The sequence below is a fragment of the Macrosteles quadrilineatus genome, unplaced genomic scaffold, assembly GCF_028750875.1.
Source record: "Macrosteles quadrilineatus isolate MER2022 unplaced genomic scaffold, UCM_ALF_1.0 Scaffold_4__1_contigs__length_99947679, whole genome shotgun sequence".
NCBI classification, from domain to species: Eukaryota; Metazoa; Arthropoda; class Insecta; order Hemiptera; family Cicadellidae; genus Macrosteles; species Macrosteles quadrilineatus.
The window spans coordinates 4,278,677-4,305,208 of NW_026542597.1; the positions used below are offsets into that span (position 1 = coordinate 4,278,677).

The 26,532-nt window shown below is 35.7% G+C and overlaps 1 protein-coding gene and 1 pseudogene across 3 annotated transcripts in view; both read right to left on the minus strand.

Annotated features, from left to right (window-relative positions):
* LOC128991669 (serine/threonine-protein phosphatase 6 regulatory ankyrin repeat subunit B-like) overlaps positions 1-22,619 on the minus strand; it is a 38,235-nt gene extending 15,616 nt beyond the window's left edge. For all 3 annotated transcript variants that reach the window (XM_054414761.1, XM_054414757.1, XM_054414758.1), the window contains exons 1-2: positions 22,509-22,619; positions 9,226-9,402 (exon numbers count right to left, since the gene is read on the minus strand). The gene's annotated coding sequence lies outside the window, so the exon portion shown is untranslated. The remainder of the gene's footprint in view (positions 1-9,225; positions 9,403-22,508) is intronic.
* On the minus strand, positions 9,397-18,652 carry LOC128991694 (uncharacterized; annotated as a pseudogene).
* Positions 22,620-26,532: the final 3,913 nt, after the last annotated feature.

Sequence of the window (26,532 nt, forward strand, 5' to 3'; positions counted from 1 at the left end):
AGAAAACTGTGCCCGCTGGAAATTCTATAATTGTGAAGTTGGCGTACCCACTTTTTATGCTTCGTAACTTTTTCATTTTTTGAGAACTAACGCAAATATTGGAGAACTATCGAGAACTAACGAAGAACTAACGATTGGTATATAGATATAAGGAATTTTATTTAGAAAACTGTGCCCGCTGGAAATTCTATAATTGTGAAGTTGGCGTACCCACTTTTTATGCTTCGTAACTTTTTCATTTTTTGAGAACTAACGCAAATATTGGAGAACTATCGAGAACTAACGAAGAACTAACGATTGGCATATAGATATAAGCATTTATAGTAAAAAAACTGTGCCCGCTGGAAATTCTATAACTGTGAAGTTGGCGTACCCACTTTTTATGCTTCGTAACTTTTTTATTTTTTGAGAACTAACGTTAATTTTGGAGAACTATCGAGAACTAACGAAGAACTAACGATTGGTATACGTATAGATATAGGCATTTATAGTAAAAAAACTGTTCCCGCTGGATATGTACAATTGTGAAGTTAGCGTACCCACTTTGTATGCCTCTTAACTTTTTTATTTTTTGAGAACTAACGTAAATATTGGAGAACTATCGAGAACTAACGAAGAACTAACGATTGGTATATAGATATAGGTATTTATAGTAAAAAAACTGTGCCCGCTGGAAATTCTATAATTGTGAAGTTGGCGTACCCACTTTGTATGCCTCTTAACTTTTTTATTTTTTGAGAACTAACGTAAATATTGGAGAACTATCGAGAACTAACGAAGAACTAACGATTGGTATATAGATATAGTCATTTATATTAAAAAAACTGTGCCCGCTGGAAATTCTATAACTGTGAAGTTGGCGTACCCACTTTTTATGCTTCGTAACTTTTTTATTTTTTGAGAACTAACGTTAATTTTGGAGAACTATCGAGAACTAACGAAGAACTAACGATTGGTATATAGATATAGGCATTTATAGTAAAAAAACTGTTCCCGCTGGAAATTGTACAATTGTGAAGTTAGCGTACCCACTTTGTATGCCACTTAACTTTTTTATTTTTTGAGAACTAACGTTAATATTGGAGAACTATCGAGAAAAAACGAAGAACTAACGATTGGTATATAGATATAGGCATTTATAGTAAAAAAACTGTGCCCGCTGGAAATTCTATAACTGTGAAGTTGGCGTACCCACTTTTTATGCTTCGTAACTTTTTTATATTTTGAGAACTAACGTTAATTTTGGAGAACTATCGAGAACTAACGAAGAACTAACGATTGGTATATAGATATAGGTATTTATAGTAAAAAAACTGTGCCCGCTGGAAATTGTACAATTGTGAAGTTAGCGTACCCACTTTGTATGCCTCTTAACTTTTTTATTTTTTGAGAACTAACGTAAATATTGGAGAACTTTTGAGAAATAACGAAGAACTAACGATTGGTATATAGATATAGGTATTTATAGTAAAAAAACTGTGCCCGCTGGAAATTCTATAATTGTGAAGTTGGCGTACCCACTTTGTATGCCTCTTAACTTTTTTATTTTTTGAGAACTAACGTAAATATTAGAGAACTATCGAAAACTAACGAAGAACTAACGATTGGTATATAGATATAGTCATTTATAGTAAAAAAACTGTGCCCGCTGGAAATTCTATAACTGTGAAGTTGGCGTACCCACTTTTTTTGCTTCGTAACTTTTTTATTTTTTGAGAACTAACGTTAATTTTGGAGAACTATCGAGGACTAACGAAGAACTAACGATTGGTATATAGATATAGGTATTTATAGTAAAAAAAACTGTGCCCGCTGGAAATTCTATAATTGTGAAGTTGGCGTACCCACTTTGTATGCCTCTTAACTTTTTTTTTTTTTTTAGAACTAACGTAAATATTGGAGAACTATCGAGAACTAACGAAGAACTAACGATTGGTATATAGATTTAGGCATTTATAGTAAAAAAACTGTGCCCGCTGGAAATTCTATAACTGTGAAGTTGGCGTACCCACTTTTTATGCTTCGTAACTTTTTTATTTTTTGAGAATTAACGTTAATTTTGGAGAACTATCGAGAACTAACGAAGAACTAACGATTGGTATATAGATATAGGCATTTATAGTAAAAAAACTGTTCCCGCTGGAAATTGTACAATTGTGAAGTTAGCGTACCCACTTTGTATGCCTCTTAACTTTTTTATTTTTTGAGAACTAACGTAAATATTGGAGAACTATCGAGAACTAACGAAGAACTAACGATTGGTATATAGATATAGGTATTTATAGTAAAAAAACTGTGCCCGCTGGAAATTCTATAATTGTGAAGTTGGCGTACCCACTTTGTATGCCTCTTAACTTTTTTATTTTTTGAGAACTAACGTAAATATTGGAGAACTATCGAGAACTAACGAAGAACTAACGATTGGTATATAGATATAGTCATTTATATTAAAAAAACTGTGCCCGCTGGAAATTCTATAACTGTGAAGTTGGCGTACCCACTTTTTATGCTTCGTAACTTTTTTATTTTTTGAGAACTAACGTTAATTTTGAGAACTATCGAGAACTAACGAAGAACTAACGATTGGTATATAGATATAGGCATTTATAGTAAAAAAACTGTGCCCGCTGGAAATTCTATAACTGTGAAGTTGGCGTACCCACTTTTTATGCTTCGTAACTTTTTTATTTTTTGAGAACTAACGTTAATTTTGGAGAACTATCGAGAACTAACGAAGAACTAACGATTGGTATATAGATATAGGTATTTATAGTAAAAAAACTGTGCCCGCTGGAAATTGTACAATTGTGAAGTTAGCGTACCCACTTTGTATGCCTCTTAACTTTTTTATTTTTTGAGAACTAACGTAAATATTGGAGAACTTTTGAGAAATAACGAAGAACTAACGATTGGTATATAGATATAGGTATTTATAGTAAAAAAACTGTGCCCGCTGGAAATTCTATAATTGTGAAGTTGGCGTACCCACTTTGTATGCCTCTTAACTTTTTTATTTTTTGAGAACTAACGTAAATATTAGAGAACTATCGAGAACTAACGAAGAACTAACGATTGGTATATAGATATAGTCATTTATAGTAAAAAAACTGTGCCCGCTGGAAATTCTATAACTGTGAAGTTGGCGTACCCACTTTTTTTGCTTCGTAACTTTTTTATTTTTTGAGAACTAACGTTAATTTTGGAGAACTATCGAGGACTAACGAAGAACTAACGATTGGTATATAGATATAGGTATTTATAGTAAAAAAAACTGTGCCCGCTGGAAATTCTATAATTGTGAAGTTGGCGTACCCACTTTGTATGCCTCTTAACTTTTTTTTTTTTTTTGAGAACTAACGTAAATATTGGAGAACTATCGAGAACTAACGAAGAACTAACGATTGGTATATAGATTTAGGCATTTATAGTAAAAAAACTGTGCCCGCTGGAAATTCTATAACTGTGAAGTTGGCGTACCCACTTTTTATGCTTCGTAACTTTTTTATTTTTTGAGAACTAACGTTAATTTTGGAGAACTATCGAGAACTAACGAAGAACTAACGATTGGTATATAGATATAGGCATTTATAGTAAAAAAACTGTTCCCGCTGGAAATTGTACAATTGTGAAGTTAGCGTACCCACTTTGTATGCCTCTTAACTTTTTTATTTTTTGAGAACTAACGTAAATATTGGAGAACTATCGAGAACTAACGAAGAACTAACGATTGGTATATAGATATAGGTATTTATAGTAAAAAAACTGTGCCCGCTGGAAATTCTATAATTGTGAAGTTGGCGTACCCACTTTGTATGCCTCTTAACTTTTTTATTTTTTGAGAACTAACGTAAATATTGGAGAACTATCGAGAACTAACGAAGAACTAACGATTGGTATATAGATATAGTCATTTATATTAAAAAAACTGTGCCCGCTGGAAATTCTATAACTGTGAAGTTGGCGTACCCACTTTTTATGCTTCGTAACTTTTTTATTTTTTGAGAACTAACGTTAATTTTGGAGACTATCGAGAACTAACGAAGAACTAACGATTGGTATATAGATATAGGCATTTATAGTAAAAAAACTGTTCCCGCTGGAAATTGTACAATTGTGAAGTTAGCGTACCCACTTTGTATGCCTCATAACTTTTTTATTTTTTGAGAACTAACGAAAAAATTTGGGAACTATCGAGGACTAACGAAGAACTAACGATTGGTATATAGATGTAAACATTTCTCCTCAGAAAACGGCGCGTGCTAGAACCCGGAAGTGTGAAGTTAGCGTACCCACTTATAATCGGCTATAACTTTTTTATTTTTTGAGAACTAACGAAAAAATTTGGGAACTATCGAGAACTAACGATGAACTAACGATTGGTATGATCAAAAGTGGATACGCTAATATGGGTACGCCAACTTCACGGACCTGGAAATCATACACAAAGTTCATTCTTGCAGAAAAGTGTTGGATGTAAGCTTATTCAGACAAATAGTGTAATGTTTGTTCTGTGACTCAGTTTTTTCAATACATTTACATTTATTTTACAAAGAGTATATATGCTTGTTATACAATCGTACCGTTATTAATTACTTAACACATGCTACAACTGATGCAGATCAAAAGTAATGGACGAAGTAACGCCCATTACTCATGTTGATATATGAACCAGATCCCGCACAATGGTGAAGCGAGGATTACACAGTTCCATTACTTTACGTAGGACAGTATTACTTCTTGACAAATCATATTACGTAATGTTAAATTGTTCAGGGATTTGTACAAGGTATTAAATACAATTCTATTTATAGTTGACGGACTGTGAAAGTGAACTTTTCGCTCTATTTTCGAATCTGAAGCATGTTTGAGTTGTGGTGACCAAATAATACTGATTTACTATCTGAAAGTGAATTATGCAGCATGCAATTTACTATTTTGTCATATTAATAGAGGAAAATTTATGTTTACAAATCAATTAATTGTAAAAAAAATAATTGACAAAAAAAATTAAAGCATTTTTTTAGTAAAAAAAAAATAAAAAAATTAAACATGTACCCTACACAGTTTTTACATATAGGAAAGTTGTTTTAAACTGTTCAATCTATTCTAGCTATTTTCTTTTTTGTTAGTTTAATCTATAAAAAGCATGGGTAAATCCTGTTTGTATTTCTCTGACCTGTCGAATACAGGCAAGAGACCTTTATGAGAACGCACAGATAGTTGAATTTGTATAGTGAATCAACCATCATTGTATGCGTTCACAAAAGATTTCCAATAAGAAAAATCTGTGTCGTAGACGAGTTTGTCATCTTTGAACATTAAAGATCTTGTACAATTTAAGACAAAATTTAAACATTTGGAAGCATATTTGTAACTTATTGCATTTTATGAATGACGGGGTTCATTGGAATTAACATTTTTTACATAGAAAATCTACATGCTAAATTAGAATTGAAAAGGGTGTCTTTGTGTCTTTTAAATAGGATTAATATTGTTGTTATAACAATAATCATTGTCGTTAATATTGTTGTGAATAGGCCAGTGTTTTTTTTCTTCTTAGTCAGTCTGACACGTGGGACATTTAGTTTGAATAGAATTGTTTAATATCAATTTATTTTTATTGTGTTTTGCATTGTAATTTTAATTATTGTAATATTTGTATTACTGGAAGAAAATAAATATTCTTATCCTTCTTATTCTTAAATTCAAATTGCCATCTTCTGATTTCATCGCCTGTTTATTTTGTCATATCACAGTCATATCCTAATATCTTTACTCAACTGACCTATTTTATATATACCACGCTCATTTGGCTTTGAGTTTGCTTTGAGTTGTGCTTTTGGTTTTGCTTTCAGTTTGTGCTTTCGGTTTTGCTTTCAGTTTGGGAGGTTTTGAGATTGCTTTGAGTTCTGCTTTGAGTTTGGGCTTTCGGTTTGCTTTCAGTTTGACTTTGCATTTGGCTTTCAGTTTGGGTGGCTTTGCATTTGGCTTTCAGTTCAGGTGGCTTCGAGTTTCGACTTTCGTTTTGCTTTCAATTTGATCTTGGGTTTGGCTTTCAGTTTGGGAGGCTTTGAGTTTGGACTTTCAGTTTGCATTTGCCTTTAGTTTGGGTAACTTTCACTTTGGCTTTCAGTTTGGGTGGATTTGAGTTTGGACTTTCGTTTTGCTTTCAGTTTGACTTTGTATTTGACTTTCAGTTTGGATGACTTTGAGTTTGGCTTTCAGTTTGGGCTGCTTTGAGTTTGGACTTTCGGCTTGCTTTCAGTTTGACTTCACTTTTGGCTTTCAGTTTGGATGACTTTGAGTTTGGCTTTCGTTTTGAGCGGCTTTGAGTTTATACTTTCGTTTTGCTTTCAGTTTGGGTTACTTTGACTTTCCTTTCAGTTTGGGCGACTTTTAACTTGGACTTTCGTTTTGCTTTCAGTTTGACTTTGCATTTGGCTTTCAGTTTGGATGACTTTGAGTTTGGTTTTCAGTTTGGGTGGTTTTGAGTTTGTACTTTCGTTTTGCTTTCAGTTTGAATTTGGCTTTCAGTTTGGGTTGCTTTGAGTTTGGCTTTCAGTTTGAGTGGCTTTGACATTTCGTTTTGCTTTCAGCTTGACTTTGCATTTGACTTCCAGTTTGGACTTTCGTCTTGCTTTCAGTTTGACTTCGCTTTTGGCTTCCAGTTTGGGCTGCTTTGAGTTTGGACTATCGTCTTGCTTTCAGTTTGACTACACTTTTGGCTTTCAGTTTGGATGACTTTCAGTTTGGGTTACTTTGACTTTGTCTTTCAGTTTGGGCGACTTTTAGCTTGGACTTTCGTTTTGCTTTCAGTTTGACTTTGCATTTGGCTTTCACTTTGGATGACTTTGAGTTTGGTTTCTGTTTGGGTGGTTTTGAGTTTGGACTTTCATCTTGCTTTCAGTTTGAATTCACTTTTGGCTTTCAGTTTGAGCGGCTTCGAGTTTAGACTTTCGTTTTGCTTTCAGTATGATTTTGGGTTTGGCTTTCAGTTTGGGTGGCTTTGAGTTTGGACTTTCAGTTTGGGCGGCTTTGAGTTTGCTATTGGCTTTCAGTTTGGCTTTCAGTTTGGGTTACTTTGCCGTTGGCTTTCAGTTTGGGTGGATTTGAGTTTGGACTTTCGTTTTGCTTTCAGTTAGACTTTGCATTTGACTTTCAGTTTGGATGACTTTGAGTTTGGTTTTCAGTTTGGGTGGCTTTGGGTTTGTCTTTGCGTTCGGACTTTCCTTTTGCTTTCAGTTTTGCATTTGGCTTTCAGTTTGGATGACTTTGAGTTTGACTTTCAGTTTGGTGGCTTTGAGTTTTGACTTTCGTTTTGCTTTCAGTTTGACTTTACATTTGACTTTCAGTTTGGATGGCTTTGAGTTTGGACTTTCGTTTTGCTTTCAGTTCGACTTTGAGTTTGGCTTTCAGTTTGGGGTGCTTTGAGTTTGGCTTTCAGTTTGGATGGCTTTGAGTTTGAACTTTCGTTTTGCTTTCAGTTCGACTTTGCATTTGGCTTTCAGTTTGGATGACTTTGAGTTTGGACTTTCGGTTTGCTTTCAGTTTGACGTCACTTTTGGCTTTCAGTTTGGACTGCTTTGAGTTTGGACTTTCGTCTTGCTTTCAGTTTGACTTTACATTTGACTTTCAGTTTGGATGTCTTTGAGTTTGGACTTTCGTCTTGCTTTCAGTTTGACTTCACTTTTGGCTTTCAGTTTGAGCGGCTTTGAGTTTATACTTTCGTTTTGCTTTCAGTTTGGGTTATTTTGACTTTGGCTTTCAGTTTGAATTTACATTTGACTTTCAGTTTGGGTGACTTTGAGTTTGGCTTTCAGTTTGAGCGGCTTTCAGTTTATACTTTCGTTTTGCTTTCAGTTTGGGTTACTTTGACTTTGTCTTTCAGTTTGGGCGACTTTTAGCTTGGACTTTCGTTTTGCTTTCAGTTTGACTTTAGCTTTCAGTTTGGATGGCTTTGAGTTTGGACTTTCGTTTTGCTTCCAGTTCGACTTTGAATTTGTCTTTCAGTTTGGATGACTTTGAGTTTGGCTTTCAGTTTGGGTTACTTTGACTTTGTCTTTCAGTTTGGGCGACTTTTAGTTTGGTTTTCAGTTTGGGTGGCTTTGGCTTTGGACTTTCGTTTTGCTTTCAGTTTGACTTTGGCTTTCAGTTTGGGTGGCTTTGCATTTGGCTTTCAGTTTGGACTTTCGTTTTGTTTTCAGTTTGACTTTACATTTGACTTTCAGTTTGGATGGCTTTGAGTTTGGACTTTCGTTTTGCTTTCAGTTCGACTTTGAATTTGTCTTTCAGTTTGGATGACTTTGAGTTTGGCTTTCAGTTTGGATGGATTCGAGTTTGAACTTTCGTTTTGCTTTCAGTTCGACTTTGCATTTGGCTTTCAGTTTGGATGACTTTGAGTTTGGACTTTCGTTTTGCTTTCAGTTCGACTTTGAATTTGTCTTTCAGTTTGGATGACTTTGAGTTTGGCTTTCAGTTTAAGTTACTTTGCATTTGACTTTCAGTTTGGACTTTCGTCTTGCTTTCAGTTTGACTTTGCATATAGGAAAGTTGTTTTAAACTGTTCAATCTATTCTAGCTATTTTCTTTTTTGTTAGTTTAATCTATAAAAAGCATGGGTAAATCCTGTTTGTATTTCTCTGACCTGTCGAATACAGGCAAGAGACCTTTATGAGAACGCACAGATAGTTGAATTTGTATAGTGAATCAACCATCATTGTATGCGTTCACAAAAGATTTCCAATAAGAAAAATCTGTGTCGTAGACGAGTTTGTCATCTTTGAACATTAAAGATCTTGTACAATTTAAGACAAAATTTAAACATTTGGAAGCATATTTGTAACTTATTGCATTTAGTTGTACAAAGATTTTTAAAACTGAATTATATATAGAATTGTTTAATTTGGGACTACATCTAACTTATTGCTTTAGTCATAACAAATATATCTCAGCCATCTCCTTTATGTACCCTAATTGATACAGCTTAAAAAAATTGAGGTCGGTTAAATATAAAGGCGATAAAACTACCTGCAACTACTGCAGGTGGTTCCCATTTATTGAACTAGTAACAACATCAAGTATAAATGTTATTAATATAATAATAACAATGATCAAAACAGCAACTTATACATGCAGATTATGTTTAATCATGAAGGCATTTTGTGAGATGTTTAAAAACTATTTAGAGCTATGTTAAGAGTTTTTGACAGTAAGCATGTGAGTTACCTGTACATTATTCTGGCCATCAGGAGGCGGGTCCACAGCGATCCCCTGTCCTCTCGTAGCAATAGTCATGGTGTCTACTCCCCAGTTCTAAATACCATCCGCTTAACACGTGAGTCTCTTACGTTTTCTAGTGTGCAAATCAAGTCTTGTATTTAATATTACTCTACATCATCACACCTGAAACAAAATACAAATGATAACACTACTACAAGAGTCAATTTTTTGTTAAGAAACACATTTTTTTAATAGGTGAACAGAACCAGGCCTCTTTTGAAGCAGTAGCAGTACTAAGTTCTTACAATTTTGGAGAAAACCTATAGTGAAGAGACAGTTAAATTAAACATGTAAGGCTACTTATTCGAAGAGGAAGTGCATATTTACATCTTGAGTGCATTTTTCAAGGTAGGCCGGTAGGCCTATGTTAAGATTTTCATTGTTTTGTGTTAGAGTAATTAATAATTGTAGGCTAGGTATCTCATAGCCATTCAATTGAGCGGGGAAAATATTTTCGTACTGATATGAAGAGGACAAGAGCTAAAAAAGTAAATTTAATTATGCTGTCCTACTGTTTAAATAAAAATATTTCAGACAACTTTTCATTAAATTAATGAGCTTTTGTTTCTACGAATAATTTAAGAAAATATATTCAACTTTATAATTTTTAACTACGATATGCAAACAATGAATCCTCAGTGACGTGTTGCATACACTGAAAGTGGTGATTGTGATACGTTTAGCGCACGATTCTAAAAAAATTTTAATATTTGTGTTTTTCAACAGAACAATCGATACGCCTTTTTTTCTAAACAAAATTGGGTTCAAAATGTTCCCTGTGTTTTCTTGGAATTTAGGTTGCATTACCCTATGTCCATATTACTGTTGAAAATTAGGTTATAAAATGTGTAAAAGTATCTAGACCTTAAAGTGAAGTAGGCCTATGTTGATTGCTCATGACTATTTTTTGAGCAAAGATAAATGGATAACTGCATTTCGAAGTAAATGTATTGTTGGTTGTTTAATAAGGATAAAGAAGGTGAAATCCATACTACGAATATTAGGCTAGTAGTCTTGTTTTTCTATAGGCCTACTACTTTTTATAATTTAAACAATTTTTTATCACAAAAACATAAACCTACAAAAAATACAATGGGAATCCAATCTAACTTTTAAAATTTGTATTTGTATACAACAAGCAGTTCCCAAACTTTTGGTTTGGCGACCCACCAACACCTAACATTTTATTGCGACCCACCTATTAAATAATATTAGGCCATAACTATTTATTATTATAGGCCTAATTATTATCATGACACTGAGAAACATACAACTAAATAAAAACTGTAAGGATGGTGATGCTATTAAAAAAATGCTAGCAAAAAATCTAGTCTAAAACACTATTGCTTTAGAAATTATTAATGATTTACACAAAATTTTAAGCCTACTATTTACAAGAACTTATTGTAAACTAGCAGAGTACCCGTCCTTCGTACGGGGTTGGAATATTAGTATAAAATGCTTATTGCAGTTATACTCAAGCTTTGCGTTTGCAATAAGGGAGGACACAGTTTGATAAAATTTGCTTTTTTAAATTTACAGTATTCTATACACATTACACATCTACCATAATACCATAGCCATAATGTTCCACCACTTCACCTAAACAATAGAGAAACCTGTTGCTCTAAGCAAAAAAGGTTCGAATAATATAGCTTAGCATGCATGCTAGTAAAGGGAGCATCCATATATAACAGTAAAACCTAGAGGTAGTTTCCGTTTCTTAAAACTAACCAAAGATATGCATGTTGAAGATGCTGATTAAAAGTAATTTAGTGATTGGTTACGATAACTGGGCAATGGAACCCTAAACAGTCGCAAAATAGTTAGTAATCAGCCGTTGATTGGGCCTTTTTTTGTAGAATATGTAAAGTCAATCGCACCTTTAAGAGGAATACCACTACATAAACTTACACTAGGCTAATAGCAGTTTTATTATTGTTGATCAGATACAAATCTAGGGTTATGTTTGGTCAATGGGATGCCTTTACTTAACACTAATTTTGTCAAACCTTTACAAAAGGAGTATAAACTTAAAAATAATAATAACTGAGTTGGGGTGCTAATTTAGCGGATTTGACCAAGAACTAAGCTTATCTCAACACACCTTTATTTGACTTTTCATACTTGACGAAGAAAATTTCCCATATTTCAATAAGGGAAGGCTTTTTATCATCATAAACCAAAAGACCATGGCTACCTTAGTAAACCAATTCACATACATGTTTGCTGCCATTAGCAAAGTTAAACCTCTGGAGGCATTTAAATTAGGTATTTATTGAAAATAACATCAAAAGCAAACAAAGAAAAACAACAAACTGTTTTTTACACAAAAGATATGTTGTACAGGGATACCTATCCTGGCACATAGATAATTTGATTCTGAGTTTGTTTAAATATTACAATTTTTTTTTTTTCATTCGAGATTACAAGCCACTAGTACTAAATTAAAAGTCAAACTAAAACTTTGAAGAAATTTTCTTTGATCACAATTCTAGAGCTCAGCGTTATTCTTGCTCAAAAACCCTATACCCATTCGGTCTTATTCTGGTGCTCACTAGACTGCTCCCAGTAGGCTATATGAAAAATTACGAGTCCCAGTAATAAAAACATTTTTAATGCTTTGTCTCCTCCCGCGACCCACCGTTGAATTGCGACCCATAGTTTGGGAAACGCTGGTATACAGTCACTTATTCACTATTTTCAGTAATGAATCCCCTTTATCCAATGATACCGCCTTTGTTCTTACAAGCCTATATGCCTTCAATGTTTCAAATTCTCCTAAAATTTGAGTACGTCTCACTGGACGTACTCAACGTACACGGGCGAACGGCGTGATAAGTGACCAAGGAACTGTATTACATGGCATTCCACAGGGCTTACTGAAGCGTTATTATGCGCCTAATGGTTACGGAGAAAATTCCAAAAAATTGTAAATTTAAAATTCCTATGTTATTCTTATGGAGAATAAGTCAACTTTGCTTGTTTATGAACATATTTTGATAGAATATGTAAAATACATTCATTTCTTACTAAACTATTAACATTTTACAACAAAAACACCTTTTTACCCTACCTGTTGCAGCAAACCTAAGTACTCGTTAATCTAATTTTATTTAAATAGGGAATAAATGTGTGTTTTTTTTAAGGAGACATTTTAGTGTAAATCCAATCAGGCAAATGGGAATTCGCTTAGTCTGAAGGTTTGCTGCGGCGGAGGTATTTTTCTTGTGTGAATGTAATTTTGTGTTTGTTTGTTGTATGGAAAAAAACAATAGATTAAAAAAAAATAGGCCTAGCTAAGAAGAAAAAGTTTAGGCTACTAACATGAACATTTTGAAACACGAATGTACCTACAGTAGACTCCCTCTTATCCGGACTCCTTGGGACCGAGGCCAGTCCGGATAACGGTTATTCTGGTTAAGCCGACGTCCCCAAAAACTCAATAAAATGGACCGTTTACGGTGATATTCGACTTAAATTTAGGAGAGCATTGTATTTAGACATGTAATCACTGGTCTCGAATCTTTCCCACGAGAACAGTCGTTACAGTACCGCCCACTTCCTGCCGATCTAGTTCGGTTAAACCAATGTGCTGATAATAATTGTCCCGTTAAAGAGATTTCATTTCCGTCGAGTGTAGTCCGGTTAAACCGATGTCCAGTTAAAAGGTGTCCGGATGAGAGGGAGTCTACTGTAGTGGTTCCCTGACGTAAACTTAGTTAATCAAAGTATTGTCCTAAACCCTTTATATTGACGTAAGCTAAACAGGTCAAAATAATAAAATTGGCTGTATTTTCCTAATTAAATATATCCATAATCGCAACAAATCTTTATCCCAAGAGATAAAGACTGGTTAAGAAGCCTAAAACCTTTGCAATTGAAAAGAGTACTGAAATAAAGTCTTTGTTGAGGACAGATATTATTTTCCTGAAGAAGAAAGAAGATTAACTTCATTTCATAACTCATTTCACAAACTCTAAATTTTATTTATATGAAACTTAAAAACTACACTTTTATCATGTGGAACAATTTCAATTTTTTTTCTCTATCAAAGGTTTAAAACAACTTTTCCTATAATTCTAGCACTTTGATAACAATTTAAATTTAATTATCTGCATGTAAACAAAAGTTGAGTGTACAATTTTCGTAAACAAAAGTTGAGTGTACAATTTTCTTTCAATTGTACAACTAACAATGAAGTGACTCTTCTGGTGTAAAACAATAACTCTAAAGAGGATACATTCCTCGATTAACTTTGACTAGGAAAAATTGCATTGTTGTATATCATAGCTAAGATTGGATGGATATTCATGGTAATCTCTGGGGTTTTTAATGTGAATCAGGTACAAAAACTGCCCTACAAAGAGTATAAGAAAATTAAATACAGTACCCTACAGCCGGTTATGGCATCTGCAAAAACAAACACACATTTTTAGATGGCACTTTGTGGAGATTAACCATTAAGGAGATATGGCAGTGAAAATGCTAACTTCCTTAACATTATCACTAGGTATTTCAAACTTATGCACGCATTTACTACTTCCTTCACCACTTCCTATGTCACAGACCTGTTCCCCTCCCTTCCCATAGCATTTTAGGATTGCAGATGCCTTAATCTAATCGTCATAAAAAGTTCCCACACTCCGGACTGCTCGCATTTACAACTTCCTTCACCATTTCCTACGTCACGAACCTGTTTCCATCCCTTCCAATAGCATTTTAGGATCAGACACCTTATCTAATCGTCATGAACAGTTCCCACACTCCAGATCCCATACCCCAAACAGCTCGCCTTTACTACTTCCTTCACCACTTTCTACGTCGCGAACCTGTTTCCTTCCCTTCCCATAGCATTTTAGGATCAGACACCTTATCTAATCGTCATAAACAGTTCCCACACTCCAGACTGCCCACATTTACTACTTCCTTCCCACTTCCTACGTCACAGACCTCAAGCTAGTGTCGTCATTTGATAATATTTATGATCCATACCGTTTCTGTTCTAATAACTGTGGAATAATGCTATCAGCTATTTCTTTATCTACTGCATTCAAAAGTCAACAGCTGATCATATATGTCTTTGTTTATGTGTCAAATACTGCTTCCATAAGGATTACATTGAAATTATGAGACCCAGTGTGGTGTATTCCTGAGAGACTTTTTTAATGCTATATAGATGTTGGCACTCACCGATATGGTCTTTATCACCATGCAAAATTTGAAAACGATTGATTCAGCCATCTAACTTAGGAGGAGTTTGCGTATTACAAAATGCATAAAGAGTCGACGTATAAGAGCTTCGCTCGCTCCGCTCAAAAATATTTTCCGTATTTTTCTTAATATAGCCTCAGCACTAAAAAAAATTTTATTTTGACCAATTTTTCTTATTTATAGCATTACCTATAAATAATAAATAATAGACAAATTTAAAAAATCACTTTTTTGAAAAAAAAATCATTATTTCACTGCCATATCCCCTTAACTTTGCTTTTGAATTAAATATACAATTAATCATTTTAAAGACAAAATATGTAGATAAAATGGGCAAATGCTAATTCTGGACACTTAAGACTTTATTTTTATTGTTTATTAACATTTTTATCATATACCCCTAACTTTGTCAAATAATGAAGTCTTGATAAAAAAAAAAAACAAAAATAAATAACACATGAAAATTAAAGCACAGTGTTTTTACAATGGTTTTACCATAGATAAAACATACTCCCTTAGCAGATTTCTCATCCTAATGGAACAATTTCCTGTAGACAATTTTATTGTTAGTTCTGTATGGTTTATGTAGAGGTCGTGTTTTGTTTACAATTTGTTTCCCGTCAATACAGACATTTAAAACCTCGTTTAACCAAATAATACGATCTAATCATAAACAATAAATTGTCCCCTAGTTATTTAACCAAACAGTAAAGCACAAATGAAACAAATTAACCCTAAAATAATAGAAACAAAATTTCGTCGACACTAGCGCCTAGTGTGGCGTACATGAACTAGGCATGAAAAACGAGCTTCAAAATTTACAATGGGATGAGAAGTCTACTTGTGTTGGTTAGTCTATGGTTTTACTATTGAACCCACAGACAGTTTTTACCAGTTTGGGATATGTTATCAACAGAAAAAAAGTTCTCTATGAGACCAGTTAATTTAAGCATGCAAATCTCCACTAAATATAAAATCTTGCAATTGGCAGAAAACATTAATCGTGCTATTTATAATAGATTTCAATTTAAAAACTTAGGAAAATCAAGTAGGCCTAACCAGTACCTAGTTTTAAAAATCGGTCTACTAGGCCTATATGTATTAATTTATTATATGGCATCTACAGTAACAAGGAAAATATATTCCTCCTTAAAAGAAACAAACAACACAACTTCCATTAGATAAATACAGTAATCAAAAATATATTTAATTAATTAATCTAAAGAAAATCACGAATGTTTCAAAACAAACGGAACATTCAAAGGAAAGAGAGGTAACAGATGCAACCATATTTGACAAACAAGCTATTGAGATGGATCAATACCTTTATTTATTCCAAGTTCAGCAATTGCTTTTAACTCTGGACCTACCAAATATTCAGATCGATAGTACAACATGAAGATAAGATAAATTAGATAACGTAGGCCTACACTATGACTACCTAGACATTTTTCAGCATGCTAGGTGACACAGTTTTCTAGTGTTAAACTACAACATAACTTACAATGTTAAGAAAACTCTCAATGACAATATAGTTTTAGATTTAAATGTGATATCTTTAAGAATTATGACTTAGGATTTACATTTCTTACACTTGTTATTCTAGGCTATGGTGGGTTTAGTTACTAGAGTTCGTGCGTTTCTTCGTGAAGCCTGGGTGTGAAGCGCTGTAGTGGCAAGTGGGGAGCCGAGCGCGAGAGGGGAAGTTGACGTCGTCGTCCTATTCTGCTACTAGTCTGATTAAAGACATTTCTCAGCATTTTTCAGGAGTTGGGATCGCGGTGCGGAGGTGGTTCAGGTTGCTTGCACGAGTTGTGTGATCATATTAATGTAGGCTAATTAAGGGTTCCATAACAAAAATGTATTTTCAATAAATATATAATTTTTTACCTCATTAAGAGGAATATGAAAATGTTTATGAACGGAGGATAGCATTTATTTTATTAAATTCTCTATAATAAAATTTAGAGTAGGCCTAGCCTAGGCTATTTTTAATAAGTAGCCTACTCCAAAATTACTCTTTAATGAGCCAGAGATTTTTCTTGGGCAAAAACCAGTACAAATTATGCATTACCATTATACAAAACTAAGGCTTAACCCTCCAAGTGTCTCTAGTTTTGGTCTTAATGTTCGCCCATTTATTGTGCAATCGCAGGGTTTTATTAAAATGTATAGATAGAGAGAAACTTGAAAACAATGTAAAGTAAACTGTTTTATATATCATTTTGTTTGGAAAATTATGGGCTTCAATGTAACATATAAAATATTACAAAAAAAATGTTCAACAATTTTTGTGGGGTTAACATTTCTCAAAAATTATAAAATAAATGAAAAAAATGTATGTTTGCGCTCAATAAATTGTTACGATTTATAGGTCTACAAATATTTTAAAATAGCCATTTTGTTCAGAATTTTATGAGGATTCCAAAAATGTAATAATATAAGGAAGTAGGTTTGCAAATAAATAAGTTATGGGCAAAAAACAGATTTTGGTAACTAGAGTTTAGCTATGAATGCATAGCCTAGAACCATAGCTAGGAATATGGCTGATAATTTACATCAATATCACTACCTACTTCTTCAGGGTCATCAACCAGCCCTTCAAAATCACTTAAATCTTCTTATAATGCACCACGTATATCACTACTTTTGATTTTTAACACTAAAACAATGATAAACGTAATAAAACACATCAGTCATCGGTGCGAGGTTTTAACCAAGCTGTTTACAAATACGCACGTCAGATGTCTGCTACAATATTTTTGGAACTAAAATGAAAAGCGTATAGGAACAGACATCAGGAGAAAGCTCTGAATCTGTTGAAAAAAACTATACCTAACTCGATCCAGTTCAATCCGATTCAGTCAGTCCCATAGCCGTCGCCATAAACAGTGTTTGTGAGTCGCAAAAGCGGCACATAGGCTAACACTCGGAGGGTTAAACATAACCTAAGAAATTGTATTTTCACACCCCTGTAAACTTAAAAATAAACTTAAGTTTTAAGATAATCAAACTGGCATCCCGAATGTTTTTTAAAAAGAGTGTATCCTTGATGTTGCTTGGACAGGGTGAGAGCGCAGACTGATTTTTGGCGTACCCCCACTCCTAAAAAACCGGTTCAGAGCAACTCTAACCACCTACCTCAGGCTCCACCAGGAAACGCACGAGCTTTACTGTATATTAGTACCGTCCTAAAACTATGGGAACAGCCCAATTAGCCTACATCGTTCCCAAAATTTGTTTGGACATACAAAATTAGTATTGAATCTATTGTACTCTATTTTAAAATAAACCACAAATATGAGTAGGCATAATACGACTAAACCTTCCAAACTTAATGGGAATGGATAGCTCTACAAAACTACAGGTACCCGTGCCTAACATTTTGTAGCTTGCCAGACAAGTGAGTACCCAACTAAAAGGTATTGTAGGACACTGGGTTTTAGCCAGTCTCCTGTCAACTGGACAGTAAGCTACTGTTTTGGTCTAATCAATGACTAAGCAGTCTAATGATTTAACTCTTTTGACCAAAGATCGAAGGTAAATCTCATCTCAGTCAGATATGGTTACAACTCATTAGGCCTACTTAAACTTGGTGAAAAGATGCCCACCTTTAATACATGATAGGTGAATGTTAATAGGGTGGATGGACTTTTTTAATTGCACAACTTCTGATCAGTCATTTACTTTTAATACTGTATACAATAGCTTAAGTGTAACTTGCACTTAATCTACTGCTAACAATTTGCACCACATATTGCAATGTCTCAAAATGTGGCATTATCAATGTTTTTTATTTGTGTGACAATTAAGACTGATTTGAATAAATATCTGTAGGCTTAGTTAGTGTCCACTCAAAATGTTTCATAAAGATGAAGGGCCTATCCAAATATCTTAAATGGATTTTTTTGTCCATTTAGGGGGGAGAAACTATGAATATAGAGATGTCATGGTTACTGTAGAGTGTAAATTAGCCATCCATGGGGGGGCTTAAAAATAATAAGTATTGTTTATGGGAAAGGCTTTAACAGATAATCCAGTAAGTTCATATTTATAAATACCGTAGTGATAGGTGAAATAAGAATTTGAATTTAGAACCACTTTTAAATGAGTTTTTTACCATTACGGGGAGCGCATCAAGGTGCCACCCGGACAACATGCCATCACGACAGCCTGGCACCACACATGTATCCCATGTGGGTGTTGTCGGGGCAACACTTGGTTGCTATAGGCCAAGTCACACGTACGCACTCGCCAGTAATTTCATCGTTGCAGTCACACTAGGCGACTAGTAGTAGCGAGTTACAGTGAAATGCTTCTATTGAGCTTCTAGTGTTTTAAAGCATTGCCATGTCATCAAAAGACGACTTCTCTTGTTTTTAGGTGTAAGAAAAATTTGTGAGGACCGAGGAGTTGCTTCGTAACACAAGGAATAAGAAGAATGAAGCGGGTATGGTATTTAATAGTAAGGAAGGAGACACTTATGAAAGAACTAGCGAGTAATCGTACTACAATATTAAAATAGTACCAAAATTCAATGAGTTTCTCGGCTACCAGCGACTAGTCGCTTCAAAAATAGACCATAGAAAGTATGTGTCAGAATGCTGATACCGTTTATTTTACATTACAATGATTATTAAAGTGTAATGTTTTTTCTTTTGATTTCAGGAATGCCTCTGCCAGCAACATGTCCGTACACCACTTCATCAAAATGCTGTCCTTCCAATAGTATGCAAACACCTTTTAAAAGGTGCCTGCAATATCCCGCCTACATGGAGAAAAAAGAAGCTAAGAAGAGGGAAATGGAAGAAGAAAAGGAAGGGCGGCGAATGGAAGGTATGGGGGTTTAGTGAGTGGGAGAAAATTTCGCGCCGTTCCGGCCAAACCTCGCATGCGGGGTTGGTTCGGCAGATTGGCCACAACCTAAACCCCAACTCTCACTTGTAAGCTGCGGAGAGCTACCTTCTGCCACTGGGTGTTGGTCCACCTACAGAACCAAGTGAGGGGGGCCCTAGACTAAGGTATAATGCGATCCATGCCAAGAGTCTTGTGGCACTAGGGGCCTAATATTCAGTGTCTTAACGGAGCCTTCTGGGAACCAGGGGTAACCCAGTCGTACACACCCCTTACCTATATAATCGGGTCACTGGGGAGGTGGACTTAAATACCCGGTATTCGTGAGAACAATGTAGACAGTCTGACCCAAATGGAGGAGGAAGGTCTAATGAAATCTGACGATGACGACAAGCTCGCAGAAACCGGAAAGGAACGAAAAACGACTTTCCAGGGGCGAGTTGCAAAGATGGAGGATAGCGGATGCTTTAGCCAAAGGCGAAAAGGTGCTATCCAGAAGTGAGAGGAGGCTGGTGTGGGCTGCCAAGCACCCTAACTCTGCTGCCTGCAAAGCCAGTTCCTCCGGGAACTAGGATGCTGGGAAAAAGCATCTAGCAAGGGTGGTACCCCCAAAGCTGACTCTAATGAAGCCTCCAGGAAGAAAGGTGGAGGCTGTGCTGACGCAGCCACAAAGGATTGGCTGGTCAAGCAAGTTCAGGAGCTGAGACATTTCGGGGAAATCTCGATACGGCTTTCCCCAGCCAGAGACCTTGTGAAAGCTGTGAAGGTATATTTATGTGCCCAGCCCTACAAGGTCTGCGTATGAGATCCCTCGTACGAAAAACGACTTTCCAGGGGTGAGTTGCAAAGACGGAGGATAGCGGATGCTTTAGCCAAAGGCGAAAAGGTGCTATCCAGAAGTGAGAGGAGGCTGGTGTGGGCTGCCAAGCACCCTAACTCTGCTGCCTGTAAAGCCAGTTCCTCCGGGAACTAGGATGCTGGGAAAAAGCAGGGCAAGGGTGGTACCCCCAAAGCTGACTCTAATGAAGCCTCCAGGAAGAAAGGTGGAGGCTGTGCTGACGCAGCCACAAAGGATTGGCTGGTCAAGCAAGTTCAGGAGCTGAGTCCTTTCAGGGAAATCTCGCTACGGCTTGCCCCAGCCAGAGACCTTGTGAAAGCTGTGAAGGTATATTTAGGTGCCCAGCCCTACAAGGTCTGCGTATGAGATCCCTTGGCCTATTGATGGGAGATCAAAGGGAAGAACAGGTCACCATGTTGTCAAGAGGCTCTCACGGTTCACCAAGGACCTGTGATTTGACGGAGAATGAGGACCTGTGAACGAGGGTGCACAATAAGCTGTTCTAGCTGCGATGCAATCCCATGGTAACTTGTAAGCCTGGCCCTCTATTAAAAAAAAAAAAAAAAAAAAAAAGGGCGGCGAATGATACGCGAAGTTAAGAAAAAGATAAAACAAGAAGGAATAATCAACAAACGACCAACAACAGCACCAGAGGATGACACTGACAGTGACTCCCAGGATGAAGAAATTCCCATTGTAGCCCCCAAGGACCTTGAAATCGCATTTTTGAAATCGTTATTTCATTGTGTTTAACACACTATTTTAATAGCACAACAACTGCCTGTGTGTAATATAAATTATCAACTCAGTTCACTATAACCTACACTTTACCTTCCTAATCTAACCTAACTTCAAAACACTTAATACAGTCACGAATCCGCATAAGCCCGACTTGCCTTCCACACATGTCTAAATAAAATCATTCTGAAATAAGTTATTCAGTGCCGTGTTGTTTCTTAGATGTTTGTAGCACGTGTAATTTAAATGACTTGATTGACTTATTATTCTCTTCTCTTCAATTTCGTATTTTCATTTTCATTTCAGGTTCAGTAATAGTTTTACAAGTAACAGTTAGTCCGTTCCGTAATTACGTAATGCGGCAAGCAGTAGCAGACTAGAATAAGATGGTAGATAAAGGAAATCAAAACAAATTATCTTAAGTTACCTTAGGCTAGTTAATATTTGTGGCCTCGGAGACATTTTTGCTATGTTATTTCCTGGTAAAAAGTGAGTCTTCTACTTTAATTACTTACAATTACTGAATATATCAAGTATCTGGAGAGAACATTTCATAGGCTTATAAATAGGTTAGGTCAAAAAAACAAAATAGGCCTACCGGTAGCCTAAATAAAACTTAAAACAGCCGAAACTCTGTTAATATTTGAGAGCGCGGAAACATTTTTGCACCATTATTTTCAGCTAAAAATCTAGTTTCTAGTGATATAAATCTATAGGCCTATAAGTTAGGTTCCCATGGTCACGTTCGTCGCAATAAATACCGTACCAAATTAAGTACATCATATCCCAATGTAAATAGGCCTACAGTAAATATTTGCCTAAAAAAGTATTAGGCCTAGTAGGGCCTTTTACCAGATAAGTTTAAACTGTTTAGGTAGGCCTAGGCCTATGCCTAGACTATTTAACTTATTAACCTAAGATTCAGAAATTGAGCCTAGAGCTAAGAATAGACCTAAGTTACAGCTGATTTAGACTAGACAGATCGAGATGAATAAAGACATCGATATTTAGAATTCATAGGGCTAACATGAATAATCCAATTACACCATGATCCAATAGGCCAAGGCCTAGGTAGGCCTGAGCTTAAAAATGGTTCAATAAGTTAAGTAAGTTTAGGCTATCCACGTTATAATTCTGTAAATACATGAATCTTCAAGCTGTCTAAGCATGAAGAGAAGAATTTTTTCAAGTAATGCAAACACCGGTGATAGATACAATCCAGGAAGAATACCTATTTAATGTTCATGGCTTAAAATACCTTTTTCAGCACCGTCGGAATATGACTAATGTGCTAAGTTACCTGATATAATTAAGATTTTCACGCCACTTCTTGTGGAAACACTGATTTAGAAGTAAATTCGTGTTTATTAAATCCAATCCAGGTGTATATTTCGCCTTTTATTGAATTAAAGAAAATCTTTTCTGCAATAATATTGATGAGCCCACACAAAATGGCCGCTACTTAAGATGATTAATACAAAAATTGTAACTTTGTTGGATAGATAATGGTGCGTAAAATGAAAATATCTCTGAGCACAAAGCAATAAAATGTTATAATATAAGTTACAAATGCGTTAAAATTTACCTTAACACATCAGCAGCATTAAATAAAAGTATATTTGACGTTACTAACACACTGTAAACACTTGATCAAAAGGAACTTTTCTTTTGACTTAACTAACTGGTGTGGTGGAGCCACTGGAGCCGGCGGACAAGGGCGTAGGAATCACAATACAATATCGTTTTTCACCAAATTTAAGATCAAGTACTTCACATGACATTTTAAGGAGATTTGAAAATTTGAAGTATATTTTGTAATGAAAAATTACAATCTTGATGAACGAAACATGTAAAACATAGAGTATTTTACATTCTTTTAAGAACTACTTTTTTGTTAAATCAGCTGTGAGGTAATAGAACACGACCATTTTAATTTTCAGTTTTCGTTGACACTGTTGTATTGCGTGGAGAAGACGATAAAGAAGGATTCGGCGGAACAGTACTGATATACAAGTATACAAAACATGTAATGAATAATTATGGAATCAGCATAATATTTTATGAGGTTGCGTGTTTTATAATAGGCGATATTTTTATACTTAACATTGCCAAAAAGTATGAAACTTGTGTATGTAAACAGTTTTATCAATTCGTTTTTGTGTAGTATCGGATCACTTAAAAATATAAATAAAAGGTTAATTTACCTCTTATTTAAAGTTTTAGTATGCGCACTATTTGGCCAGACAGGAAATTGATAGCCGAAGCCTCCGGACCATATAAGAGGTGCGCAGCATACATCCCTATAGAGACATAATTTTTTTAATACTTCCACTTTCTCTCCCTGATACCATATCATACACGCCACCTTTAACTCCAAGCGTAGTAAAAAAAATAGCGTAGCGAAAAACAAGATAACCTGAAAAGAAGTGGGCGCAGCGCGAACGAGCTCCAACCTAAAGGTGAGTGAGCGTAGCAAACGAACTTCAACCGGGACGTGATTGAGCCATGCGAATACTTATGAAGTCAAACGGGGCAAAGCCCGTGGGTACAGCTAGTAAATGTATATTCATACATTAAATTTGAATCAAATATGTGCGAATTAATCAGCTGATTTAACCGAGGATGAACAGGAAAAATGCGAACTATTTGCGAAGCATCTGGGATCGGTTTACTCTACTGCATCAGACACAACCCCCTCTTTTGACTTTTACTCAGTGAATACCATCTGCAGTGTTAGTCTCTTACTCGCTGAGGTCAGGCTCAAGTTATCTCAACTGGATGGTTCAAAGCACAGACAATGGTATTGTCTGTGGTTCAAAGGGTGCGGCCCCCGGCAACATACCACCTTCATTGTTGCGCTTTGGCTGCGATCTGCTAGCTGAACCATTGCAATTATTATTCAACCAGTCCTTGGCCGAAGGCATATTTCCTGCAGCCTTTAAGCATGGGTATGTCGTTCCCCTTCCTAAATCTGGTGATCACAGTGATATTACCGCCCTACCACTATCACTAGTTTTCCCCTTAAAGTTGATTCTATTGTTGGCTTATGGATATTTTAAGGAATTATTTGTATATTTTACAAAACCTCATATATATTATATCTCAGTGATTCAGAAAAACAACATACAGCATGAAGCTATCACTATCCTTTTTTGCACTTGGTAAAGTATTCGAGAGCTTGGTTCTGCACAGACTGAAGATCTTCATCGAAGTCGAAGGTATTATCTCCTCAAATCAACATGGTTTTGTCGCCAAAAAATTTACAATATCGAATTTATTATTGCTTCAAAAGAGAGCTCTGTCCACCTTTAGAGCAGGTCGCCAGCTAGACGTCGCCTATATCGACTTCGCCAAAGCGTTCGGCAAAAAAGTAGACCACAAGATCCTCGCGACAAAGTTTAAAGAACTATGGCATTCTACAACCACTACTTGGCTGGCTGGAGGACTACTTAACTGGGCGCAAGTTGACTGTCAGGCTTGGGCCTTCGCAATCGCAACCATTTCACCAGACCTCGGGTGTACCACAAGGCTCACATTTGGGACCCTACCTAATTAATTTGTTCATCAAACGATCTAGTGGCTTCTATCGAGGTTGGATGTCTCGCGTTTGCTGATGATCTCAAGGTGTTTGCGGAGGTTAAGACGGAAGAGGACTCAATACGCCTTCAAATATGCCTTAACAGTGTCTTTGTCTGATGCAAAGTCAACAATAAGATGGAAATCAATCCTGGAAAATGCTAAATATTACCCTAATAGCACAAAATATCCATCAAACATTCAAATATGGTTTAAAACATCCATCGATGTTTTTGGATATTATTAAACGTTTATTAAACATCCAAACCTTAAACCTAAATTAATATTTGAGTTAGATATTTGGCAAACGTTGAATAGAGGTTTAATTTTGTTTGTTAAAATATCTAATTCTTATTTTATCTTGGATGATCATTAAACGTTTGATAAATGTTTAACTAAATGACATTTGCAGAGGTTTCTGGGTAAATTTTATCCCGTGAGGAAGAGGACCTTGTGAGTGACCGGTACGGTGGCCGCCATTTGCAATCGACCTCACTGCTAGCTTGACTGATTCACTTCACTTTCTCTTTAAAAACGTTATTTCTTTTTACTTTAGTTCAGACTTTGTTTGTTGGTTTGTTCCATTCTAGTGCAGTATTCCACACACTTTATAAAGTTCAAGTTTAGTTTATTAGTTCAAATGTTCCAATCAATTCTGCTGCTAGACTGAGACTCGAGACTACTGTAACGTTGACTGTTACCTCACCTCACTGGTAAGAATTATTGACTTTAATTATTAAATTGGTAGCCTCTTTGGCCCTCGCCAAAATGCCGTGGGCGGTTGTTGAATTTTTGACTAGTGAAGAGGTGGAGGCAGTGCCTCGAAACTGGATAATTAAACATGAGGACAATCTAAACCTTCCATCGTTCCAAGTATCCAGACATCTTCATATGTACATGCTCGGAGAGGACAGTATTCCTAGAGTCACGTCCACAAAAGATTTGGGGGTGATATTCAGCAGCGATCTGAGTTTCGATGAGTATATAAACTCTATAGTCATCAAGGCTAACAGGCTGGTTGGTTTCATCTCCCGTTCTACCAAAGGTATGAATAACCCATCTGCATTGAAAACTCTGTATTGTGCAATGGTGAGACAGTGTCTGGAGTATGCTTCCCCGATCTGGACTCCGTATACAGTTGGTGGACGCATTCGTCTAGAAGCAATCCAGGAAAGATTTTTGAGGCTGGTGGGAGTGCGTCAGGGATACCCCTATCGGGAGGTGCCAACGGATGTTCTGGCTGAGGAGCTGAAAATCCGGCCATTACACATTAGGTGCAGCGTTGCTGATGTTGGTCTCTTGTACAAGCTGCTTAGGGGCCATATATGCTGTCCAGAGCTGCTATTAGAAATATACATCAGAATCCCTACCATAACAAGATCCAGGGACCTATTCGGCCGTCGCTCCAGAGGCACCACTTACGAATTTCACAGTCCTCTGGCAAGAATCCTCAGGCTGGGCAACAGAGTTGCTCGTGATGTCAACTTCTTCGCCGACAGCTACACCTCCATAAGGAGGACAACCGAAGCAACCCTGGTGGAGATGTTGGACTAGCCTCAACGCCTCTATTGTTATATATATTCTTTGTTAAACAATTTATATTGTTGTATTTGCTCTTTGTTATATTTATTATTGTTATATCTATTATTCTTAACTTATTCATTGTCAGATTATTTATTGTATTCTATTGAGTATTGTATTGTTCAGCTTGTTTTTTTTATCTATGTATTTTGTATTCCATTGAGTATTGAATTATTGACTATTGTTCAGCTTGTTTTTTCATCTATGTATTGGCTTACCCGGTTGGCATGTATAAATAAATAAAAACTCACATTGTCCTTATCTTTAAAATTTACAGGATAAATAAAAAAAAAACGTGTCATTAATTATCCTGACAGTGAATTATTATGTTTTGTTTCATCCTAAGTGAAAGATATATGTGTCTTTGTGTATTATTGCATGTCTTTACGTCCTAATATGTGTAGTTTTTGAGAAAAATAAGTTTTAAGTTTGGATAAAGTAAGTTTTGCCCT